We start from the raw sequence: 25,143 nt of genomic DNA, 5'->3' as shown, positions 1-25,143 counted from the left end.
AGCATACAGTGAAAAGCATCAAATGCATTAACAACCAATTGCACTGGGGGCAGCCTGCTAGTGTTGCCACACATTCTGGCACCAACATAGCATACCCACAATGCTCGGTAGACCAACACAGAATACAACAAACTATAACATAACAAGCAACACAAAATCCACATTCCCTCCTGCTGACCACACATATACACAGCCCTGCAACCCCAGGACAACACATCGAAGAGTGCGCTGCAGAGAGTCCGCAAGTGTTGTCATACATTCCAGCTCCAGTCGCCACTGGACTCAGACTCTGACTCACAGACACTGGGCTTCGCCTTTCCAGTTGACTTTGAGATCTTCACAGGCTGAGGGCTCTAGCCAACAGGCCTTCAGTCTCAGGTTGAGGAGCTTAGAGTGGAAGTGAGGAGAAAATTCCCCTCATCACGAACTTTTCCAATTCTTTCTTCCAGATGCTTGTGGATTTCCAAAGTATTACAAGCATTGGCCACTAATGTCTATAAAGGGATAGAAAAGGCAGGCAGGACTGACCATATCCAACAAGAATGGGGTTGTAAAAGTCTAAATCTGGGCAGAATTAGCAAAGAAGTAGAATTGCAATTAGAGTAAAGTGTGCACATGCTTAGTGAAAACAAAGGGGCTTTTCATAAGTATGCATGAATGCATATTTCTCTCAACTCTCATTTTTCAATGCCAAACCCTGAGAGACTGACATAAAAGCAATTTGTGTTACCAAGCCCTCTGAGCCAAACATTCCTTGAAATGGCTCTGCTCCTTTGTGGTGATGTGTGGGGAAGTGGGAGGGTGGGGGAAGACCAGAAATACCTCAGAGAACCAGCTGTCTCAGTCAGTATTTCAGAAGTGTCCACACAATGTCACTCTGATTCAAGACAGCATCTGAAGCTCCAGTTCAGTATATTAAAGATCCCCACCATCCAGGCTGTGCCATCTTCTCTCAGATACCATGAAGCAGTAGATACAGAACACTGAAGCTCCACATCATCAGGTTCAAGAACAGCTACTTCCTTCAGCCAGTCAATTATTGAACCAACTAGCACAACGCTAATCACTACATCAGCACTATGATCACTTTGCACTCCAATGGTTTTTTTTGTTCTGATTGTCTTCCTGTAAAGTTGTGTATAATTTATGTTTAATTTTTTTACTTATCAACATTGTGACCCTGACGTGATGTGCTTGTGATGCCTCTGCAGGTAGAGCAGGAATTTCTCCTTTGTCACAAAACTAAAACACAAGATACACGATTATATGTACAAGTAACATCTGAAGACTTGCCCCAATGAAATCAGCAGGACTCAATTGCAGAGTCTTAATGGGCCAAATGATTTTCTTCAGAGTCATGGGTAGGGAAGAAGGCATATGGCATGTTTATCTTCCTTGGTCAAGACATTAGGTACAAGAGTTAGGGACAATGAAGTGGGGGGGGGGGTGTGAAATCTCTTTGAAGCCTACATGCTGTCCTCTCACTGCTGCCATTAGGAAGAAGGTAGAGGAGCCTCAGGACTCACACCACCAGTTTCAGGAACAGTAATTACCCCTCAACCATCAGGCTCTTGAACCAACTTCACTCAATTTCACTTCATCATTGAAATGTTCCCACAATCTGTGGACTCACTTTCACTGACTCTTTGTCTCATGTAAATGGTATTTATTATTATTATTATTTCTTTCTTTTTGTATTTGTACAGTTTATTGTCTTTTGCACACTGGTTGAATGCCCAAGTTCACGTGCACTAAGATGTTAACTGTCCTGTGCTATCACCAGTGGGATCATCAGTTGATCTGCCACCTGTCTTCAGGAGTTTCGGCCCGCTTATGATCAAGACTCCCTCGAGGTGGTGGGCCAGCTGTGCTAAAGCACCACCTCCCACTGGTGAGCTTAAAAACTTGGCATCTGCCTCTATCAGTCACTTCCATCCAACAGATAGTCTGCTCTTCAGGTGTCTATGCAACTACTGAAGGGTTTGCAAGATATGTATATACTGTCTGACTATCTGCCCCTCTGGACATACTTGGTCCACACCCATGCTGATCCTTTCTCTGCTGCCTCAGCTACAGCCCTGCTGGTTGACTTGATCTCTCTTCTAGTGAAGCCAAGGTCACGCAGCCACTTCTGGAGAGTGAACACAATAAACCCACGGCAGCCTACTTCGAATGGATAGCATGAGACCTTCCACCCTCTGTCTCTGCACTCTGATCTTAATTCTACATACTTGGTTAACTTGCGCTCTTGGGCTTCGTCGATGTTGTCTTCCCAGGGGACTGTGAGTTCACCAATAACTGCTTTTCTACTGGTGTCAGACCATACGATTATATCCAGATGCAATGTGGTGAAAGCTATTTGCTCCGGGAAATTGCCTTTCCCGTCCAGGTTGGCCTTGACACACCAATCATTGGCTGAAGAAAGTATGCTTGATCGTGAGCCTGCGCTGTACACCCATGACTTGGAGCCTTCTTTCACAAATGATATGCGATGTTCTGTGCAACATGGGGCATGAGATAAGTTGTGCTGCAGTACTCTCTGCTCAACCGCTTCTGTCACAACTTTGAGAACGTTGTTATGTCTCCAAGTGTACATGCCACTGGAAAGATTGACTCTGCATGCACTCAAGATATGTTGAAGTGTTCCCTTCTCACCACAAGCAGCGCACCTGTCTGTCTTATCTTCATACCAGGTGCTGAGGTTGGCAGGTGTTGGGAGAAAATCGTACGCTGCTCTGTGTAGAAAAGAGATGCTGAGTGGTTCCATCTGCCACGAAACATTCCAAGATAGATGTCGTTGTTCAACATTTTCCCACCGGGTCCAAGCCCCTTGTTTGGCCAGGCCAGCTGTTTTAGCTAACCTCTTCTCCTCTTCTACCGCTCGTATTTCCTGTGTTACAAGCTCACGGCACTCCTTTCCTGTAGAAGATGACCACCACTTGTGGGTTGTCCACCCAAGTCCCTGGTGGCCTAGCTGGATAGCCCCAACCGTCTCCTTGTGCTTCAATCTAGACTCTGCCTCATCAACTGCTACATGGGCTGACTACTTCCTGCCTGATCTCAAATCTGGCTGGGTATTCTTGATGACGGGGTCTTTTGAGTCTTGAAGCATCAAGAATGATCTTACCTTGGCAACCTTGACCTCTTCAACAAGGGACTGCACTGGGATGGTAAGCTTTCTCTGGCTACTGTGGATTGCAACATTGGTGAGGCTGCTCGGTACTCCAAGCCACTTCTTCACATATTTGTTGATCTTCCGTTCCATTGCCTCAACATGGGACATTGCCACTTCATAGACAGTTAGTGGCCACATTATCCGTGGCATCAGTCCGTACTGCAAGCACCACAACTTCAACTTGCTAGGCAAGCCACACTTGCCAACAGACATCAGACCTCTACTGATCTGTTCTCCTGTCTCTTGAACCCACTTGGTGTCTCTCAGCTCCTCTATGTACCGTCGCCCGAGGCTCTTAACTGGTTGGTCCTGAATGGATGGAATCTCCTCTCCACAAAGGGTGAAATGAAAGTCAACCAGCTTTCCTCTCCTAAGAACAAGGCTCCTTGACTTCTTGGTCTTGAACTTCATTCTTCCCCAATCCATTAGCTCCTCGAGTCTAGATAGTACATTTTCCACTGCCTCCGTGCTGGGACCCAAAAGGGTGAGATCGTCCATGAACGTTTTGGTGGTAACTCCCCTCCGCCATCAAGTGCAACACCTAGTCCCACTGATTCTGCAGCCCTCACAATGACCTCCATGGCTAACACAAAAATGAATCTCAGGGCTGCATGTGAGGACATATATGTACTTTGATAATGAATTTACTTTGAACTTTGAATTTTGAATATTGAAAAGCCTGGATAGAGTGGACATGGTGAAGATGTTTCCAATAGTGGAGGGGTCCAGGACCAAAGGACATACCCTCAGATTAAGTTGTCCTGTAGAACAGAGATGAAGAGGAATTTCTTTTGCCAGAGGGTGGTGAATTTCTGGAATTCATTGCCACGGATGGTTGCCACAGGAAACAGTTGAGCCCAGTTCATTGGCTATATTTAAGAGGGAGTTAGATATGGTCCTTGTGGCTAAAGGGATCGGGGGTATGGGGGAAGGCTGGTACAGGGTTCTGAATTGGATGATCAGCCATGATCATACTGAATGGAGGTGCAGGCTCAAAGGGCTGAATGGCCTACTCCTGCACCTATTTCCTATGTTGTAGAGACCAAGACATTGGGTCTATTTAAAGCAGAGTCTGATTTTTTACTTGTTTAGTAAGGGCATCAAAGGTTAAAAGGAGAAGACAGAAGAATTAGATTGAGAGAGAAAATAAATCAGCAATGATCAAATGGCAGAGTAGACTTGATGGGCCAAAAAGCATAATTCTCCTCCTGGGGAATAAAATCCTAGCCTATTCAACTTTTTCCCTATATCTCAGGTCCTCAAGTCCCAGCAAGATTTTTGTAAATTTTCTCTTCAATCTTTCAATCTTAATTTACATCTTCCCTGTAGGTAAGTGACTAGAACTGGACACAATACTCCAAATTTGGCCTGACCAATATCTTAGACAATTTCAATGTAACATCCCAACTCCTGTACTCAATACATTGATTTATGAAGGACAAAGATTTTTCTACAACCTTATCTACCTGCGATGCCACTTTCAAAAACTTGTGGATCTATTTTCCCCAGATCCCTCTGTCCTACCACACTCCTCACTGCCTGTGTAAGACCTACTCTGGTTGGACCTCCCAAAGAGCAACACCTCATACTTGTCTGCATTAAATTCCATCTGCCTTTTTTCAGCCCATTTTTCCAGTTGGTCCAGATCCCACTGCAAGTTCTGATAGTCCTCCCCTCTGTCCACCACACCCCAAATCTTGGTGTCATCGCAAATTTGCTGAACCACTTTCCCACAATATCATCCAGATATTGGATTATAGGAAAGATCTCAACAAAATAGAGAGAGTACAGAGAAGATTTACTAGAATGTTACCTGGGTTTCATCACCTAAGTTACAGAGAAAGGTTGAACAAGTTGGGTCTTTATTCTTTGGAGCATAGAGGTTGAGGGGGGACTTGATAGAGGTATTTAAAATTATGAGGGGGATAGATAGCGTTGACGTGGATAGGCTTTTTCCATTGAGAGTAGGGGATTCAAACAAGAGGACATGAGTTGAGAGTTAAAGGGCAAAGGTTTAGGGGTAACATGAGGGGGAACTTCTTTACTCAGATAGTGGTAGCTGTGTGGAACAAGCTTCCAGCTGAAGTGGATGAGGCAGGTTCGATGTTGTTTAAAGTTAAATTGGATAGATATATGGACAGGAAAGGAATGGAGGGTTATGGGCTGAGTGCAAGTCGGTGGGACTAGGTGAGAGTAAGCGTTCGGCACGGACTAGAAGGGCCGAGATTGCCTGTTTCCATGCTGTAATTGTTATATGGTTATATGATTGATATAACCCAGTGGTACACCACCAGTCACAGGCCTCCAGTCAGAGAGCCAACCATCTACGACCACTCTCTAGCTTTTCTCACAAAGCCAATGTCTAATCCAACTTACTATCTCATCTTGATTGTCAAGTGTCTAAACCTTCTTGACTAACCTCCCATGCAAGATGTTGTCAAATGCCTTGCTAAAGTCCATGCAAATTCTGCATTAGCTTCCCACAGGTTCCGAGGGAACACATCAAAGTTCAAAGTAAATTTATTATCAAAGTACATACATGTGATCATATACAACCCTGAGATTCATTTTCTCATGGGCATACTGAATAAATCCAATAAGCACTAAGAGAGGCAATGAAAAATCATATAAATAGGGCGGACAACCAGCAGGCAAAAGAGAACAAACTGTGCAAATAGAAAAAGAAAGAAAAATAGATAAAAAGGAAATAATAATAATAATAGATAAACAATAAACATTGAGAAAATAAGATGAAGTGTCCCTGACAGAGAGTCCATAGGTTGTGGGAACATTTCAGTGATGGGGCAAGTGAAGTTGAGTGAAGTTATCCCCTCTTATTTGGGAGCCTGATGGTTGAACGGTAACAACTGTACTTGAACCTGGTGGTGTGTGCCCTGAGGCTCCTGTACCTTCTTCCTGATGGCAGCAGTAAGATGAGAGCATGACCTGGGTGGTGGGTGTCCCTCCCTGATGATGGATGCTGCTTTCCTGGGACAATGCTCCATGTAGATGTGCTCAGTGGTGGGGAGGGCTTTACCCATGATGGTCTGGACCATCTCCACACTTTTTGTAGGATTTTCCATACAAGGGCATTGGTATTTCTATACCAGGCCGTGATGCAGCCAGTCAATATACTCTCCACTACACATTGATAGAAGTTTGTCAAAGTTTTAGCTGTCATGCCAACTTTTCACAAACTTCTAAGGAAGTAAAGGCTTTCTTCATATGTGCTGGCCCCAGTACAGGTCCTTCACAATGGTAACACCAAGGAATTTAAGGTTGCTGACTCTCTCCATCTCTGACAAGGACTGGCTCCTCCCCTTGGTCAATAATCAGCTCCTTGGTCTTGCTGACATTGTTGTTGTGGCACCACTCAGCCAGATTTTCAATTTCCCTCCTATCTGCTGATTTGTCACCTTGTTTGATTCAGTCTACCATGGTGCTATCATCAGCAATCTTAAACATGGATTTATGAATATGACATTGTCAGACCCTGGGGACTTATACACCCCAATTTGCCTCAAGACAGCAACCACCTCCTCTTCTGTAATCTGTATAGTGTCCATGACCTCACTGCTGGTTTGCCCACTTCTACTGTATATACACTGCATCCATCGCCCGAGTAAATACAGATGCAAAAAACCCATTTAAAATAACCCCCATTTCTTTGAGCTCCACAGATGGATTACCACTCTGACTTTCAAAGGACCAATTTTGTCCCTTGATATACTTTTGCTCTTAATATATCTGTAGAAGCCCTCAGCATTCTCCTTCACCTTGTCTGTTAAAGCAACCTCGTGTCTTCAGTTTGCTCTCCTGATTTCCTTCTTAAGTGTTGTTGTGCATTTCTTATAATCCTCATGTACCTCAGTTGTTCCTGCCTACCTATACTTCCGATGCATCACCTTTTTTTTTCAATATCTCTCGAAAACCAAGATTCCCTAAAACTGTTATCATTACCTTTTATTTTGACAGGAACATACGAAATGTCATTATTGAAGGCCTCCCACATACCAAGTACATCTTTGCCAGAAAACTACCTGTCCTCATACACACTTGCCAGATGCTTTCTCATACCATCAAAATTGGCCTTTCTCCAATTTAGAATCTCAACCCAAGGACTAGAACTATCTTTTTCCATAATTACCTTGAGACTAATGACGTAATGATTACTTGATACAAGGTGTTTCTCTATGCAAACGTCTGTTGTCTGCCCTGCCTCATTCCCCAATAGGAGATCTAGTATTGCACACCCTCTAGTTGAGACTTCCACGCACTGGTTAAGGAAACTTGCCTGAATATATCTTTCCCAACCAGCCCTTCTACAGTATGGGAGTCCCAGTCAATATAATACTATACCTACTATCTTATTATTTTTCCTACAACGGTCTGCAATTTCTCTATAAATTTGCTCCTCTAAATTCCACGGACTGTTGGGTGGTATGTTACATAGCACAATTGATGTGATTATACTTTTCCTATTGCTCATTTCTGCCCATAAAACTCACTAGTAGTGCTCCCGAGTCTGTCCTAACTGAACACTGCTGTGATATTTTCCCTGACGGGAAATGCCAACCATCCCCCTTTAATTCCTCCCGTTCTATCGCATCTAAAACAATGGAGCCCTGGAACATTGAGCTGCCAGTCCTGTCCCTCCTGAAACCAAGTCACACCAACGGCTACAACATCATAATTCCAGATGCTGATCCATGCCCTAAGCTCATCTGTCTTTCTACTTCTACAATACTTCGTGCATTCAAATATACACAGCTCAGAGATAATATTATCAGAATCAAGTTTATCACCGGCATGTGACGTGAAATTTGTTAACTTAGCAGCAGCAGTTCAATGCAATACATAATATAGAAGGAAAAAACAAAATATTGAATAGATTAAAAATAGTGCAAAAAACAAAAATACTATATTTTTAAAAAAAGTAAGGTAGTGTCCAAGGGTTCAATGTCCATTTGGAAATCAAATGGCAGAGAGGAAGAAGCTGAGTGTGTGTCTTCAGGCTTCTGTACCTCCTACCTGATGGTAACAGTGAGAAAAAAGCATGCCCTGGGTACTGGGGGTCTTTACTAATGGACGCTGCCTTTCTGAGACACGGCTCCTTGAAGATGTCCTGGGTACTTTGTAGGCTAGTACCCAAGATGGAGCTGACTAAATTTACAATCCTGTGCAGCTTCTTTCGGTCCTGTGCAGTAGCCCCCCAGCCCCCCATACGAGATATTAATGCAGTCTGTCAGAATGCTCTCCACGGTACATCTATAGAAGTTTTGGAGTGTATTTGTTGACATACCAAATCTCTTCAAACTCTTAATGAAATATAGCCGCTGTCTTGCCTTCTTTATAACTGCATCGAGGGGTAGCACCTCTGGTGTCACGTCCTTTTCTATACGTTAGTCCACCTTTGGTCCCCACCTGGCACTCAGCTCTCACCTGTGGCTCCTCATAGCTGTTTGCATGCGACAGTGGCCACACCCCGGGCAACGGTTTCGACAAGCTGGCTAAACTAGGTGAGGGTAGCCGACGGGTCACAAACCATCGGTGAGATAGGGAGTTCTCTCTCCCAGCATGTGAAAACAGATTCCGACGGATTGAGCGGGCGAGACCAATGGAAGGTCCAACGGTCAAGGAGGCGGTCTCTGCAAGCGTCGTGGAACGTGTAGAGCAGGACAAGACACAGAAGACATCCTGATCATCCACTGTGCCTAGTCCCATCTCCAGCCGTCTCGACTCTGTCTTGCCACTGGATCCAGATGGGAATTGGGAAGAGAGAGTGAGGCTGACACTGTGCAACTCTCCCTCACTTAAATCTAAATCACGCACTAGTCTTGACATCATCATAGTGGTGTCGAGATCTTCATCGACGACAATGATGGACGAACACATAACTGCATCGATATGTTGGGACCAGGTTAAATCCACAGAGATCTTGACACCCAGGAATTTGAAACTACTCAATCTCTCCACTTCAGGTCCCCCTATGAGGATTGGTATGTGTTCCTTTGTCTTACCCTTCCTGAAGTCCACAATCAACGCTGAGTGCCAGGTTGTTGCTGTGACACCATTCCACTACTTGGCATATCTCACTCATGTACACCCTCTCGTGATTTTACCAACAATGGTTATATCATCAGCAAATTTATAGGTGGTATTTGAGCTATGCCTAGCCCCACAGTCATGTGTATATAGAGAGTAGAGCAGTGGGCTAAGCACACACCTCTGAGGTGCACCAGTGCTGATAGTCAGTGAGGAGGAGATGTTATCACCAATTCGCACAGATTGTGGTCTCCCGGTTAGGAAGTCAAGGATCCAATTGCAGAGGACGGTACAGAGGCCCGGGTTCTTTAATTTCTCAATCAGGATTGTGGGAATGATGGTATTAAAAGCTAAGCTATAGTCGATGAACAGCGTCCTGACATAGGTGTTTGTGTTGTCCAGGTGATCCAAAGCTGTGTGGAGAGCCACTGAGATTGCATCGGTCTTTGACCTATAGTGGCAATAGGCAAACTGCAGTGGGTCCAGGTCGTTGCTGAGGCAGGAGTTCAGTCTAGTCATGACCAACCTCTCAAAGCATTTCATCACTGTAGATGTGAGTGCTACCAGGCAACAGTCATTAAGGCAGCCCACATTATTCTTCTGGTATAATTGTTGCCTTTTTGAAGCAAATGGGAACTTACGCCCATAGCAGTGAGAGGCTGAAAATGTCCTTGAATACTCCTGCCAGTTGGTTGGCATAAGTTTTCAGAGCCTTACCAGGTACTCCGTTGGAGCATTCTGCCTTGCGAGAGTTCACCCTCTTTAAAGACAGCCTAACATCGGCCTCTGAGACAGAGATCACAGGGTCACCGGGTGCAGCAGGGATCTTCACAGCTGTAGTTATATTCTCCCTTTCAAAGTGGGCATAGAAGGCATTGAGTTCATCTGGTAGTGAAGCATCGCTGCCATTCATGCTATTGGGTTTCGCTTTGTAGGAAGTAATGTCTTGCAAACCCTGCCAGAGTTGTCAACATTAGTCCCACCGTGCTCAACATCTCAAATTCTGACTTTGTATGTAAGCTTGATAACACCTTTCTCCACAACCACTCCCAGCCCTCTGCGACTCTAGTTTAAACCTTCCTATCCCCAAATCTTCCCATTAGAGCATTAGTTCCCCTCCAGTTTAGGTGCAAACCATCCTTTTGGTCCAGGTCCCACTTTCCCTGGAAGAGAGCCCAATGATCCAAAATCTGATGCCCTCCCTCCTGCACCAACTCCTTAGCCACATATTAAACTGTATAAATCTTCCCAGCTCCATCCTCACTAGCACATGGTATGGGTAGCAATCCTGAGATCACAACCTTGGAGGTCCGGCCCTTTAACTTAGCATCTAACTCCTCAAACTCACTTTGCAGGACCTCATCACTCCTCCTACCCATGTCATTAGCACCAACGTGAGCCACGACATCTGGCTCCTCGCCCTCCCACTTAAGAATGCTGTGGACTGGATCCAAGCTGTCCTTGACACAAAACGCATGAAGCAACAACACATTTTGGAATTTTGCTCTCACTCATACAACTTCCTTTTTGATCCTCTGACCAATGAATCTTGTCCCCACTTCCTTTCTGAGCCACAGGGCCAGAATCAGCGCCAGGGTCCTGACTGTCGTGGCTTACCTCTTCTAGGTTAACCAACCCCCACCTCCCCCAGCGCTATCCAAAGCAGTGTACCTGTTGTTGAGAGAAATGGCCACATCAATACTCTGCACTGGCTACCTACCCCCGCCCCCCAATTGTGTCATGCACCATGAGTGTAGCTACCCCCCTGTATGTCCTGTCTATAACCTCAGCCTCCTGAATATCTAGAGCTCATCCAGTTCCAGTTCCATCCCTGATTACAGTCAGTGAGAAGCTGCTGCTTGATGCACTTCTTGTAGGTGTAGTTATTAGGGACACTGGAGGTCTCCCCGCCTTCCCACATCCCGGAAGACAATCCAGCCTGACATCCTCACTGCTCTAAGTGTGTAATAAGAAGAAAGAATAAATAATGAAAAATATCTCCCTACAGGCTACTCTTCTCCTTGCCAAAGCCTCAACTCCCGCTCCAACACTGGCCACTCACACAATAGCCACTTCTGCAATGGTCGTTCCACTTAAACCTAACTTCTTTTAATTGGATCTTGGCAAGTGCCTAATTATCCAAAGTCTCCTCGGGATTGTGGTGCGCAAAATGTGCTGACTGCCTCCACTTACTCCTTTTAAACTCTCTTTCACCAAACAATCGGGTGGCTCCTTGAGACTGTGACATGCAAAATGACCAACTTCCCACGCAGGAGCTTGTCAAAGGCCTTTTTGCAGTCTATCCTTCATCAACTTTCCTAGAAAGTTCTTCGAAAAACTCTATAAGATCGATTAGATAGGACTGCACAAAACCATGCTAACTGTTCCTAATCAGTCCTGTCTATGTAAATACTTATATATCCGGTCCCTAAAAATACCTTTCAATAAATTTCCTTCTGCTGATATCAGCTTTACCAGCCTATAATTTCCTGACCTATTCTTAGAGCCTTTCTCAAACGACAGAACATTAGCTATCCTCCCATCCTCAGGCACTTCACCCATGGAAAAGGATCATTTAAATATCTCTGTTAGGCCTCTTGCAATTTCTGCACTTGCCTCCCACAGGGTCTGAGGGCACACATTGTCAGGCCCTGGGGATTCATCCACCCTAATTTGCATCTAGAGTTCCTCCAGCATTTTCTGATTACAACTAATCAGGTAATTAGGTCTGTTTACACTGGAGATTCTGCAGATACTGGAAATCTTAAGCATCACACACAAAATGGAGGAACTCAGCAGGTCAGGCATCGTCTGTGGAGGGGACTAAACAGTTGATGTTTTGGGCTGAGAACCTTCATCAGGACTGGAAAGGAAGGGAGCAGAGTGGGAGCTTGCTGTGTTATTTTTTATATGTTTAAAAACAGATGTTATTTTTTGTGTATTTAGTTAGAGATACAGCATGAACAGGCCCTTCCGGCCCAATGAGCAGCAGCCCACCTATTTAACCCTAACCTAGCAGCAGGACCAATTAACCCACCAAGTGCAATGAGCAGAAACCCACCTATTTAACCCTAACCTAACCGCAGGACAATTAACCTACCAAGCCGAACGAGTAGCAACTCACCTATTTAACCCTAACCTAACCACAGGACAATTAACCTACTGAGCCGAATAAGCAGCAACCCACCTGTTTAACCCTAACCTAAACACAGGACAATTGACCTACCGAGCCGAATGAGCAGCAGCCCACCTATTTAACCCTAACCTAGCAGCAGGACCAATTAACCCACCAAGTGCAATGAGCAGAAACCCACCTATTTAACCCTAACCTAGCCTCAGGACAATTAACCTACTGAGCCAAATAAGCAGCAACCCACCTGTTTAACCCTAACCTAAACACAGGACAATTTGCAATCACCAATTAACCAACTGTGACTGTGAGAGAAACCAGAGTGCCCAGACGACACTCACATGGTCACAGAGAGAAAGTCCTAACTCCTTACATACAGCGCCGGAATTGAACTCTGAACTCCGAACTCCGAACTCCGACACACTGAGCTGAAATAGTGTTGCGTTAACCATTACACCACCGTGGCGCCCCATGTTTCCCCCTGAGTAACATGGGCAACGTGCACGTTTCTGGTTGTAAAGAGATCTGTAATGCCCTGGAGTTATGTAACTCACAATCTCTCTTTTTGTGTAATCAATCAATCTCTCTCTCTCTCTCTCTCTCTCTCTCTCTCTCTCTCACACACACACACACACACACACACACACACACACACACACACACACACACACACACACACACACACAATCTTACAACTAATATATAAAACCATGAAGAAGCTGAGAGGATTGGGAAAAGGAGTACTCATATTTACTTGGTTCCTCTTGGATATTTCCCCTGGGTTTCATTAGGCAATATCCGGGAGATTAATCTTTCACTCCTGGACATTAGGTTCACAAAGAAATTGGTGATGCAATCGTATTGGAATTTGAGGCTGAAGAGTGACAAAACAGGGAAAAGTCGGGTTTACATTTGGGCTCCACTGTGGTGTTACACCAAAAATACCTACACACAATACCAAAACCCTGGTGTGGTGAGGTGTCTGTTGCTGTTTGACACAAACAGGGCCTCTCAGGCCAAAGTGCCTTGTTTTCCTTGGCAGGACTCAGCAGTCGGTGGAGACTGCATTTCCTGCAAAAAGAACAGGCAATCAAAGCTCCTGCAAACTGAGTGCCTGAGATTGTAGCTGTGTCCCAATGGCCTACCTCTCCCCAATCTGACGGGCTGCTGTGTAGCTAAAGGATTAACTTCAGCTGCAAAAACTTTCAGCTTGTGAATGCTTTCTGCACACTTTCCAGCTCATTGACATCTTTTCAATATCCAGGCAACCAGAACTCCACATAATACTCCAAGTACAGCCTCTGCAATGCCTTGAACATCTGTAATACCATGGCCCAGCTAAAACCATAAGACATGGGAGCAGAATTAGGCTATTCGGCCCACCAAGTCTTCTCTGCCATTGGATCATCACTAATTTATTTTCCTTCTCAAACCCATTCTCCTGCCTTCTCATAATCCTTACAAAACAAGAACCTCTCAAGCTCCACATTAAATATACCCAATGCCAATGACTTGTCCTCCACAGCCGCCTGCAGCAATGAATTCCACAGATACTCCACCCTCTGGCTAAAGAAGCACTTCCTCTTTACTCTTATGATGGGACATCCTCAAAAAATTGCAGCTAAATTGTGAACAAGACTGACAAGGGTGCCAAAGAAGTTGCATTTACACTGAGTGGTCACTTTTCTGGGTACACCTGCACACCTGCTCGTTAATGCAAATAACTCATCAGCCAATCATGTGGCAGCAACTCAATGCATAAAAGCATGCAGACATGGTCAAGAGGTTCAGTTTTTGTTCAGACCAATAATCAGAATGGGGAAGGAATGTGATCAAAGTGACTTTGAGTGTGGAATAATTGTTGGTGCCAGACGGGGTAGCTTGAGTATCTCAGAAACTGCTGATCTCCTGGGATTTTCACAAACAACAGTCTCTAGAGTTTACAGGGACTGGTGTGAAAAACAAAAAGCATCCAGTGAGCGGCAGTTCTGTGGACGAAAATACCTTGTTAATGAGAGAGGTCAGAGGAGAATGGCCAGACTGGTTCAAGCTGACAGGAAGGTGACAGTAACTCAAATAACCATGCGTTCTGACAGTGGAGCACAGAAGAGCATCTCTGAATGAAAACCACTCTGAATATTGAACTCAGTCAACATGTTGAAGTGGATAGGCTTCCGTAGCAGAAGACCACGGATACATAAATGTGGCCACTTTATTTGTCACGTGTATCAAAACATACAGAGAAATGTGTCACTTGTGTCTACAGCCACACGGCCTGAAGATGTGCTGGGGCAGCCTGCAACTGTCATCAGGCTTCCAGTACAACATAGCATGCCCACAGCTTACTAGCGCTAACAGCCATGTCTTTAGACTGTGGGAGGAAATGCCCGCGGTCATGGGGAGAATGTACAAACTCTTTACAGACAGCAGTAGGACTTGAAGCCCGATCTTACAGCTGACGCTGTAAAGAATTACAATAATTATTACGCTATCATGTTGCCTACGCACAGGAGCTTTTATTTACACACACACACACACACACACACACACACACACTCATCCACACTTACACACAGCCAGACACAGACACACTCACTCACACGTACACACTCTCACACACACACACATTCACATGTATAGATGCACACACTCATCCACACTTACACACAGCCAGACATAGACACACTCACAGACACACACACACACACACACGACACACACACACAAACACACACATACACACCTACTCACATGCACAGACACTCATTCACACTTAAACACAGCCAGACGCAGACACACACACTCACACACACACACACACTCTCACACATGCACAGACGCACTCACTCATTCACACTTAAACACAGCCAGACACACACACACAAACACACACACACACACACACACACACACACACACACACACACACACACACACACACACACACACCATATGCACTGTTTGTATTTGTGTACTTCCTGTGCACAAGTGTAGGTGTGCTCACAAACTGGAGTCCCCCTGCCATAATGTCGCAACCTAAGGTAACAAAGTCCTGTTGCTATGGTTCTATTTTGCTGATGTCAGCTTGGGCCTAGGAAGATGTATCTCTGATTAGTTGTGTGTGACCATGTGACTGCCCACCTCCATCTCCCACCCAGACACCAATATATGTATAACGAATAAACAAAGCTGTTCTCTGTAAATGTCAGTTGATTAATCTACAGACCCTCGAGGTACGGTAACTTGATCAAGGATTGCCTTACACTATCTCCACATTGTGCTGTTAATCCATGTGCTTTGCCAACGTAGATAAGCAGACAGAAGGAGATTAAACTACTAATTAAGTACCAAATGCAGGGACAGTAGACGAAGCATTTCTGTGATAGTTAAGTTCTATATTCATCCGTCTCGGTAAAAGGACATTGTGTTTTTCAATTCAGCTGAGACACATTAGTAACTTCTGACAAAATATTCTTAATCATACCCTTGGGCTGCTGCAGTCTGGCTGATTTGTAGAGCTGTGGTTTTCTATCCAGTATCTGGGAACCACAGCATGATGCAGTACAGAAGGACACTATTTAACTCAGCATGGCTCTTTAAAGAGCAATTTAATTTGGTCCGCACCTTCTTCACTTCCACCAGTTTCCTCTCAATGTTCACAAAAGATTCTGCAGACACTGGAAATCCAGAGCAACACACCCAAAATGCTGGAGGAACTCAGCGAGTCAGGCAGTATTTATGGGGAGCAATTTCAGGCCGAGACCCTTCTTCAGGACTGGAAAGGAAGGGAGCAGAAACCAGCATAAGAATACAGGGGGAGGGGAAAGAGTACAAGCCAGAAGGTGAAAGGTGAAGCTGGTGAGGGGTAAGGTGGTTGGTTGGGGGAAAGGGATGAAATAAGAAGCTGGGAAGTGATAGGTGGAAGAGGTAAAGAGCTGAAATAGAAGGAATCCTAGAGGAGAGGAGGGTGGACCATGGGAGAAAGAGCAAGAGGAGGGGCACGAGAGGGAGGTAATGTGCAGGTGAGGAGAAGGGAGGGAGTAGGAGGGGAGCCAGAATAGGGAATGGGAAAAGAGAGGGGGAAGGAAATTACCAGAAGTTAGAGAAATTGATGTTCATGCCGTCAGGTTGAAGGCTACCCAGACATCTGGGGGAAGGGAAAGGGAAAATGCAATGAATCTGAAAGAAGAGAAAATCTGCAGATGCTGGAAATCTGAGCAACACACACAAAATGCTGGAGGAACAAAATGGTTACCTATTTTAATTCCACTTCCCATTCCCATTCCTATATGTCCATCCATGGCCTCCTCCGCCACTGTCGTATGAGGCCACACTTAAGTTGGAGGGACAACACCTTATATTCCACTTGCGTAATCTCCAACCTGATGGCATGAACATCGACTTCTCAGACTTCCGGTAATGACCTCCCACCTCCCCCACCCCCGCTCCCATCCCTTCACCATTTCTCATCTCATTTTCCCTCTCTCATCTTATCTCCTTGCCCACCCATCACCTCCCTCTGGTGCTCCTCCAACACCCCGCCCCTCAACCTTTTTCTTTTCTCCATTGTCTTCTGTCTCTTTCGCCAATCAACTTCCCAGTTCTATACTTCATCCTTCCATCTCCAGGTTCCACCTATCGCTTGTGTTTCTCCCTTCCCTCCCCCACCTTTTAAATCTACTCCTCAGCTATTTTCTCCAGTCCTGCTGAAGGGTTTCAGGCCGAAATGTCCACTGTACTCATTTCCTAGATGCTGCCTGGCCTGCTGAGTTTGTGCAGCAATTTGTGTGTGTTGCTTGGATTTCCAACATTTGCAGAATTTCTCTTGTTGTGTAGGGTACTGACTATTCCTGAGCCTGATGGTATGGGATGTAAGATTTCAGTACCTGCTGCCTGCATGGTGGGGGTTATTGATGCCGGATGGTGGATGCTCTCCATGTAAATGTATTCAGTGATGGGGAGCGCTTTGCCTGTATGGACCACTTTCTGTAGACTTTTTTGTTCCTGAGCATTGGTGCTTCCATAGCAGGCTGTGATACACTCCACTGTATCGGTAGAAGTTTGCCAAGGTTTTAGATGACATGAGTTCACTTGCTGGTTGAAAGCCACTTCCACTGTGCTGGTCGCTGATTGACCCATTTGAGGGATGCAGCTGCCCTTTCCCATTGGTTGTCTTGCATGCCTCTGCACTGGTGTCTGGTTCCGGGTGCGTCAGTGGTATAAGAATAGCACATGCGAGAGACTCGCTCTCTTTCCTTTGCCTCCAAAGGCTCGTCTTCACACTGAGGCTGCAACCAGTGCTGAAGAACCATTGGGAAAGTGTGCTGCAGATAGGAGGGCCCATGTGTACACTTAGCCAAGTGTCTGTTTGTTGAATGTTTAATTTTGTAGTTCTGTAACTTGGGGAGACTTATGAAGTACCTGTAGAGTCTGAAACTTTACTGAATGTTACTGTCATAGTTTTTGTAACTTAGGGTGGCGTTGATGACTATTTGTTTGACTTAGATGTTTGGTTGAATGTTTTACTGTTTGTCTGTAAAATAAGTGGTTAATGTGCTTAGTCAGGGCATGAAGGGATATGGGGATAAGGTAGGAGATTGGGGCTGAGAGGAAAAATGGATCGGAAATGATGTAATGGCAGAGCAGACTCAATGAGCCAAATGGCCCAGTTCTGCTCCTATATCTTACGGTTTTATGGTCTTCTGCCTCACTTACCAATCCCGTGAACCTGCTTCCCACTTACACATGCCAATTCATCACAAACTTCTCAGAAAGTAGAAGCGCTGCTGTGCCTTTGAAATACTGTGACAAATAACCTTTTAAATCTGCTTTAATCACAGTTCTTCTCATCATAGACCTTGCACCTTATAGACGGTGGTTAATCTGTGGAGTTCATTGCCATGGACGGCTGTGGCATTTAAATGGGAGGTTGATAGGGTCTTGATTAGTAAGGGTGTCAAAGTTTATGGGGAAAAGGCAGGAAACTGAGGTTGAGAGGGATAATAAATAGACATGATGAAATATCAGAGCAGACTTGACTGGCCAAATGGCCAAATTCTGCTCCTACATCTTATGGTCTTAAAACCACTCTTCTGTCTATGTGTCTATGAATTCTCCTTTTCCTGCCAAGTGTCTCAGTATCCATGAAGAGTTGCTAGTGTCCTGTGAAGTTGCTAGGGAAGTTAAAGGGGAGCTGTCCTCTCGCACATTGGCCATGTTGGGTATTGCAGAGCACAGTAGCTTCGTTATGAGGTACAGTTGATGGAAAACACAATGTTAGACATAAACTTTTTCTCTCGTTCTCACATCCTCTATCATACCACTTGACTTCAAAAACTAATAGCTACCATGTGAAGGGCAAAGGGCCTGGAGAAGAAGGATAGAGAGAGGGAATGGAAATAAATTGAAAGCAGACTGATGTGGAAGGGCTTTTTTCCCCCATCTGTAATAAAGCGAGTCATGTTTGCTGAGGAATGTCACCACAAAAAGCACTTAGATGTGAACTGGATGATTCCCACAGCACACTAACCAAGCATTGCTGCCACTAATGTGCAGAGAGACAGTGACCCCTTTTCTTAGAGGCCAACAGGCTCTCAGAGAGAGAGAGAGAGAGAGAGATGATCAGAGGGAGGGAGAGAGTCAGAGAGAGGGGGCCAATGTGAGAAGGAGAGAGAGGGGCTAGTGTGAGGAGGAGAGAGAGAGAGGGAGAAAGAAAGAGAGACAGAGTTAGGGAGGGAGAGAGGAGAATCAGAGAGGTGGGGGGAATAGATTGCCGAGGAGGGAGAGGGAGAGAAGAGGGTTGAAGAGAGGGAATAAACAACAGGAAGGAAGCGAGAGGGAGAGAAGTTGTCTAAATTACCTTTTGTGAGTAATTTATTCTTGTATCTCATTGACTAAAGATGATTTAAGAATTATTAATTAATCAACTTACCGGTTTGAAAAATGAATTGCCTTTGAGTCTGGTAGTCCTGGCCTGGATGTTACATAGCCTCCTTCCTGATGGGTATGGGACACCAGTCCATGAGCAAGGTGGTTGGGATCCTTCAAGCACACACACAAAATGCTGGAAGAACTCAGCAGGCCAGGCAGCATCTATGGAAAAGAGAATACAATCAGTTGTTCAGGCCAAGACCCTTCATCAGCAATGGAGAAAAAAGATGAGAACTCAGAGTAAGAAGGTGGGGGAGGGAAGGAGAAACCACAATGTGATAGGTGAAACTGGGGTGAGGGGTGTGAAGTGTAGAGCTGGGAATTTGATTGGTGAAAAAGATACAGGGCTGGAGAAGGGGGAATCTGATAGGAGAGGACAGAAGGCCATGGAAGAAAGGGAAGGTGAAGAAATACCAATGGGAGGTTAAAGGCAGGTAAGGAGATAAGGTGAGAGAGGGAAATGAGAATGGGGAATGGTGGGACAGGCAATTACCAGAAGTTCGAGAAATCGATGTTCATGCCATTAGGTTGGAGGCTACCCAGACGTAATATCAGGTGTTGCTCCACCAACCTGAGTGTGACCTTATCACAACAGTAGAGGAGGCCATGGTTACACCTTCTGATATATGGGAATGGGGTGGAACTAAAATAGGTAGCCACTGGGAGATCCCAAGATCTCACATTTTCTGGCAGATGGTTCATAGGTTCTCAGCAAAGCAGTCTCCCAATCTACGTTGGTTCCCACCAATATACAGGAGGCCACACTGGGAGCGCTGAGTACAGTAGATGACCCCAACAAACTCACAGGTGAAGTGTCAACTCAGCTGGAAGGATTGTTTGGGCCCTGAATAGTAGTGAGGGAGGAGGTGTAGAGGCTGGTGTAGCACTTGTTCTGCTTGCAAGGATTAGTGCCAGGAGGGAGATCAGTGGGAAGGGACAAATGGACAAGGGAGTTGTGTAGGGAGGGATCCCTGTGGAAAGTAGAAAGTGGGGGAGAGGGAATGATGTGCTTGGTGGTGGAATCACACCGGAGATGGCGTTACAAAGAATCATGTGCTGGATGCAGAGGCTGGTGGGGTGCTAGGTGAGGAGCCCTATCCCTGGTGGGGTGGCAGGAGGATAGGGGAAGGGCAGACATGTGAGAAATGGAAGAGATGCAGTTGAGGGCAGTGTTGATGGTGGAGGAAGGGAAGTCCTTTTCTTTGAAGAAGGAGGACATCTCCTTTGTTCTGGAATGAAAAGCCCCATCCTGAGAGCAGATGTGGCAGAGACAGAGGAACTGAGAGAAGGAGATGGCATTCTTACAAGTAACAGGGTGGGTCGAGGTATAGCCCAGGTGACTGTGAGAGTTCGTGGGTTTATAAAACATATCAATAGATAAGCTGTCTCCAGAGATAGAGACCGAGAGATTGAGAAATCTTTCAAAGGGGACGGAGATGTTGGAGATGGACTAGGTAAATTTGAGATTAGGTTGGAAATTGGAGGCAAAGTTGATGAAGTCGACGAGCTTGGCATGGGTGCAGGAAGCAGGACCAATGCAGTCGTCGACGTAGCATAGGAAAAGTTGGGGAGTGACACCAGTGTAGGGTTGGAACATTGTTCCACGTAGCCGACAAACAAGCAGGAATAGCTGGGACCCTTGCGAGTATCCATGGTTACACCTTTTGTCTGAAGGAAGTGGGAGGAGCCAAAGGAGAAATGATTTAGGGTGAGGACAAGTTCCGCCAGGTGAAGGAGAGTGGTTGTGGAGGGGAACTGGTTGGGTCTGGTGTTCAGAAAGAGACAGAGAGCTTTGAGGCCTTCCTAGTGAGGGTGGAGGTGTAGAGGGACTGGACATCCATGGTGAAAATAAGACGATGGGGGCCAGGGAACCTGAAATTGTTGAAAAGATTCAGAGTGTGTGAGGTGTCATGGATGTAGGTAGGAAGGGACTGAACCAGCGGGGATAAAACTGAGTCGGGGTATGCAGATATGAGTTCAGTGGGGCAGGAACAAGCGGGTTTGTGGATTTTGGGTAGGAGGTAGAAATGGGAGGTGCAGGGTGAGGGAACTATAAGATTGGTGGCAGTGGATAGGAGATCCCCAGAATTAATAAGGTCAGTGATGGTGTGGGAGAGTGGCTTGGTGCTCCTTAGTGGGGTCTTATTCAAGGGGTAAGTAAGAGGAAGTGTCAGACAGTTGTCGTTGGGCCCCAGCAAGGTAGAGGTCAGTCCACCAGACTACCCCAACACCCCCCTTATCTGCAGTTTTATGGTGAGGTTAGGATTAGTGCAGACAGAGTTGAGGGCAGTGCGTCTGGAATGAGTAAGGTTGGAATTGGAGAGAGGAGTGGTGAGGTCAAGATGGTTGATGTCCCATCAGCAGTTGGAAATAAAAAGATTCAGAGCAGGCAGAAGACCAGGGTGGGCTGTCCAGGAAGAAGAGGAGGTTTGAAGACAGGAGAAGGGGTCATCGGTGCAGGCTGGAGAGCCCATGCCAAAGAAATAGGCACAGAAATGGAGGTGGCGGAAGAAGAGCTTGATATTACTGTCCCTTTTCCGGTACCTTTCTGTATACACGTCCCTGATGGTGGGTAGGCCGATCCCAGTGATGCGTTGGGCAGTTTTGACTCCCCATTGCAGAGCCTTCCTGTCAGATGTAATGCAGCTTGTTAGGATGCTGTCTATGGGGCATCTGTAGAATAACATAAATATAGATTAGGATTGGGATTAAGGTGCTGATGACAGGAAAATCAAGAAGGAATCCTATAAGAGAGGACAGTAGACCATGGAATAAAGAGAAGGTGGGGACCAGAGGAAAGTGATGGGCAGGTCCTGAGGGCACAGGGAGGGCAGGAGAAGGGGTGAGAGGGACATAAAGTTAAGATTGGGATTAAGGTGCTGATGGCAGGAAAGTCAAGGTGAAGTAAGAAATTAGTCTTGAACTTGAAGGTGAACTCAGTAGTTGCAGAGTCTCTCTTACTGTTCTCTCTTACACCCATGCCCATCACCACAAGTAATCTAATGACCTTAGCATGAGTTTAATAAGTAGAACTCACAAAGTGCTGGAGGAACTCAGCAGTTCAGGCAGCATCTATGGAAAGGAATCAACGTTTGGGGCTGAGACTCTACTTCAGGAGTAGAAAGGAAGAGGGAAGAAGCCAGAATAAAAGGTGGGGGGAGGAGGGGAAGGAGGACAAACTGACAGGTTTAGTAAAGTGAGGTGAGGGGGAAGGTAGGGATCAAGTAAGAACATGGGAAGGTGGGAGAGGGAGGGGAGATGAAGTCACAAGCTGGAAGGTGATTGGTGGAAAAAGTAAAGAATTGAACAAGCAGGAATCTGATAGGAGAGGAGAATGGACCAAGGAAGCAAGGGAAGGAGGAGAGGTACCAGGTGATAGGTCGGTGACGAGAAGAGGCAAGACTGGAGCCAGAGTGGGGAATGGAAGAAGGGAAATCCATTTCTCTAACCTCCAGTATTTTTGCTCTCCCCTTTTACTATTCTTCTTGACCTGCCTGACCCTCTGAGTCTTCCAGTATTTTGTGTGTTACTCTTGATTTCCAACATCTGCAGAACCTCTTGTGATTTTAATAAGTAAAATTGTTGTGTAAACATTTGGTACAATCAATACTGCCTACAGTGGTATCACTGACAATTTGCCTAATTCCTCATGGTTGACTTTACACTGATTAATAAGTTCATGATAACAAGGCTTTGAAATGTGACTTTGGGTGCAAAATCATTTAGAAAATAAACATTGCATCTTGACATTCTTTTAAACCTAATTAGTTATCCAGTAGCCTGCAAAGTCGCTGGCCTTGAAGCCGAACATTGCTTTAGAACTCTAATCAATAAACTTAGTTTGGGAATTTATTAAAATTTGAAGTTAAAAATTATTTAACTCTTTCTGACCAAGTATGGAAACAGGTTTTCTTATCACTCTCATTCTACTCAATGTAATCCCTGCTGTCTCTGTGCCAACACAGCAGGATCTGTCCACGTGCACAAGACAGATTAGATAGATTCACTTCTTTTCTCAGTCACATTAAAACAAGCCGTGAAAGGTATCAAATCAAATCAGCAAGAATTGCGCTGGGCTATCTGCAGGTGTCACCATGTTTCAGTCATCAGCATAGCATTGCCACAACTCCCTAAACCTGACTGTACAAGTTTGGCATGAGAGAGGAAACCCACACAGGCACGGGAGAAAGAACAAACTCTTTAAACGCAGTGGTGGGAATTGAACTGCAGACTTACAGCTGGCAATACACTGACTGCTCCACTACCTTGCCACCCCTGCACCTCACAATCACAGTGAGGGACAGGTACTGTGTAATGCCAAACTGATTGACTGTTACACTAACTTGCCACCCCTGTACATCACAATGACAGTGAGGCACAGGTACTGTGTAATGGGAAACTCACTTGCAGCTCTGTTATGTTTTGTATCTCCAAAACATAAAACTAATTTCAAGAAAAAGATGGAATGTGGAGATAACTTGCCTTACTTTTGGTTTTACTTCTAGTGATGTGCCCACATATGACATGGTGTCATGATGTTTTTAGCGAGGGTTCCTAAGACTTTTGCACAGTACTGCATTTGTCAATGTGGAGTAAGTTTGTAAATCAAGGGGGAGCAAAGGGTGTTGGGAATGATAAGGTGGGGTGCCGCTGGAGGGGTGTGGGACAGACGGCAGAGGAGGAGTGCCGGGGGTGCGGACACGCTCTGCCCTGAGACACCGGGCAAGGTCATTTGATTCCAAACAATTGGTTTATTGATTATTACGGAATGTCTCTCTAGTGCTTCCTGCTCCCTCCCCTCTCCCTTCCCCTTTTCCCAACCATGATTCCCTTCTCCCTGCCTCCTTCCCACTCTCAGTCCACAATTCAGCCCCATATCAGAATCAGGTTTATTGACACTCACATATGTCATGAAATTTGTTTTTTTTTTGTGGCAGCAGTACAGAGAAATACATAAAGTTACTACAGTACTGTGTAAATGTCTCAGGCACATGAGCTATATACGTGCCTAAGACTTGTGTACAGTACTGTAAGTATTACAAAACTGTGTGGAGTGACAGAGAGGTCTCAGGTGTCTGCGTCATGTGACCACAACTCTGACCTCTGACCGAAAAGTCCACTATTGACCGTGGGGCACCCAATTCCACGTGTCTCCTCCACATCTTTTTAATGCCCATGATTAACACTAACCTATCAGTCATCTTATATTTAAAATGGATTGCATCAATTGCTGTTTGTGAAAGCGCACCGCAACATTCAGTCATCCTCTGTTTGTAGAAGTTTCCATAATTTCAGTCATGCACAGACCTGGCTCTGACTTTACTGTAACACCCTCGCAGTTATCGACTCATCTGTCAGCGGAAACTATCTCATTACAACCATCTACACCAGGCACAACAAAACATTCAGAGCCCAGCGGATCCTTTCCCTGGGTGTGATCGATATTCACCTTCAAGGGTCCAAGAAGCCTCTTGTTCAGCTCAGCTTTCCAGCACAGAATACAGGTTACTAATTCACAGCATGGGGTGGAGGAGGGGGTTGACAGTCTGCTGAAAGATAAAGTTTGCAAAGTGAAATGACCATTAGACTTTTTGTCTCCATTAGGCAAACTCAAGAGAATGGAACTATGATAATTGGCCTACCTTAAACCAGGCAACAATAGCAATGTTATTTGCACTATTGTCAGAAGCTTTTTGACCTTCTGTGTGAGTTACTTTGTCCCAGCAAAGGTATCTGGAAAACATTGCATGCAGATGATGGCATCACAAAGCAACACAGTGTAGATATTAGGAAGTATTGGGGAATTGTTAGGAATGACGAGGAGAATGACAGAAAGAAAGTAAAACTAGAACTCATTCCCCAG

At 45.3% G+C, this 25,143-nt stretch overlaps 1 long non-coding RNA gene across 1 annotated transcript; it reads right to left on the bottom strand.

Annotated features, from left to right (window-relative positions):
- Positions 1–101: 101 nt before the first annotated feature.
- LOC140205480 (uncharacterized) lies at positions 102–25,009 on the bottom strand. Its single transcript, XR_011887855.1, has 5 exons — positions 24,923–25,009; positions 24,730–24,829; positions 21,825–21,953; positions 19,282–19,442; positions 102–494 (listed from the first exon to the last, which is right to left on the bottom strand). It is a non-coding gene; the product is annotated as an uncharacterized lncRNA (long non-coding RNA).
- Positions 25,010–25,143: the final 134 nt, after the last annotated feature.

Source organism: Mobula birostris, chromosome 11, assembly GCF_030028105.1.
Source record: "Mobula birostris isolate sMobBir1 chromosome 11, sMobBir1.hap1, whole genome shotgun sequence".
Taxonomy (NCBI): Eukaryota; Metazoa; Chordata; class Chondrichthyes; order Myliobatiformes; family Myliobatidae; genus Mobula; species Mobula birostris.
Note: the sequence above shows the minus strand (reverse complement) of the source record. Positions and strands in the feature narration are given on the sequence as shown.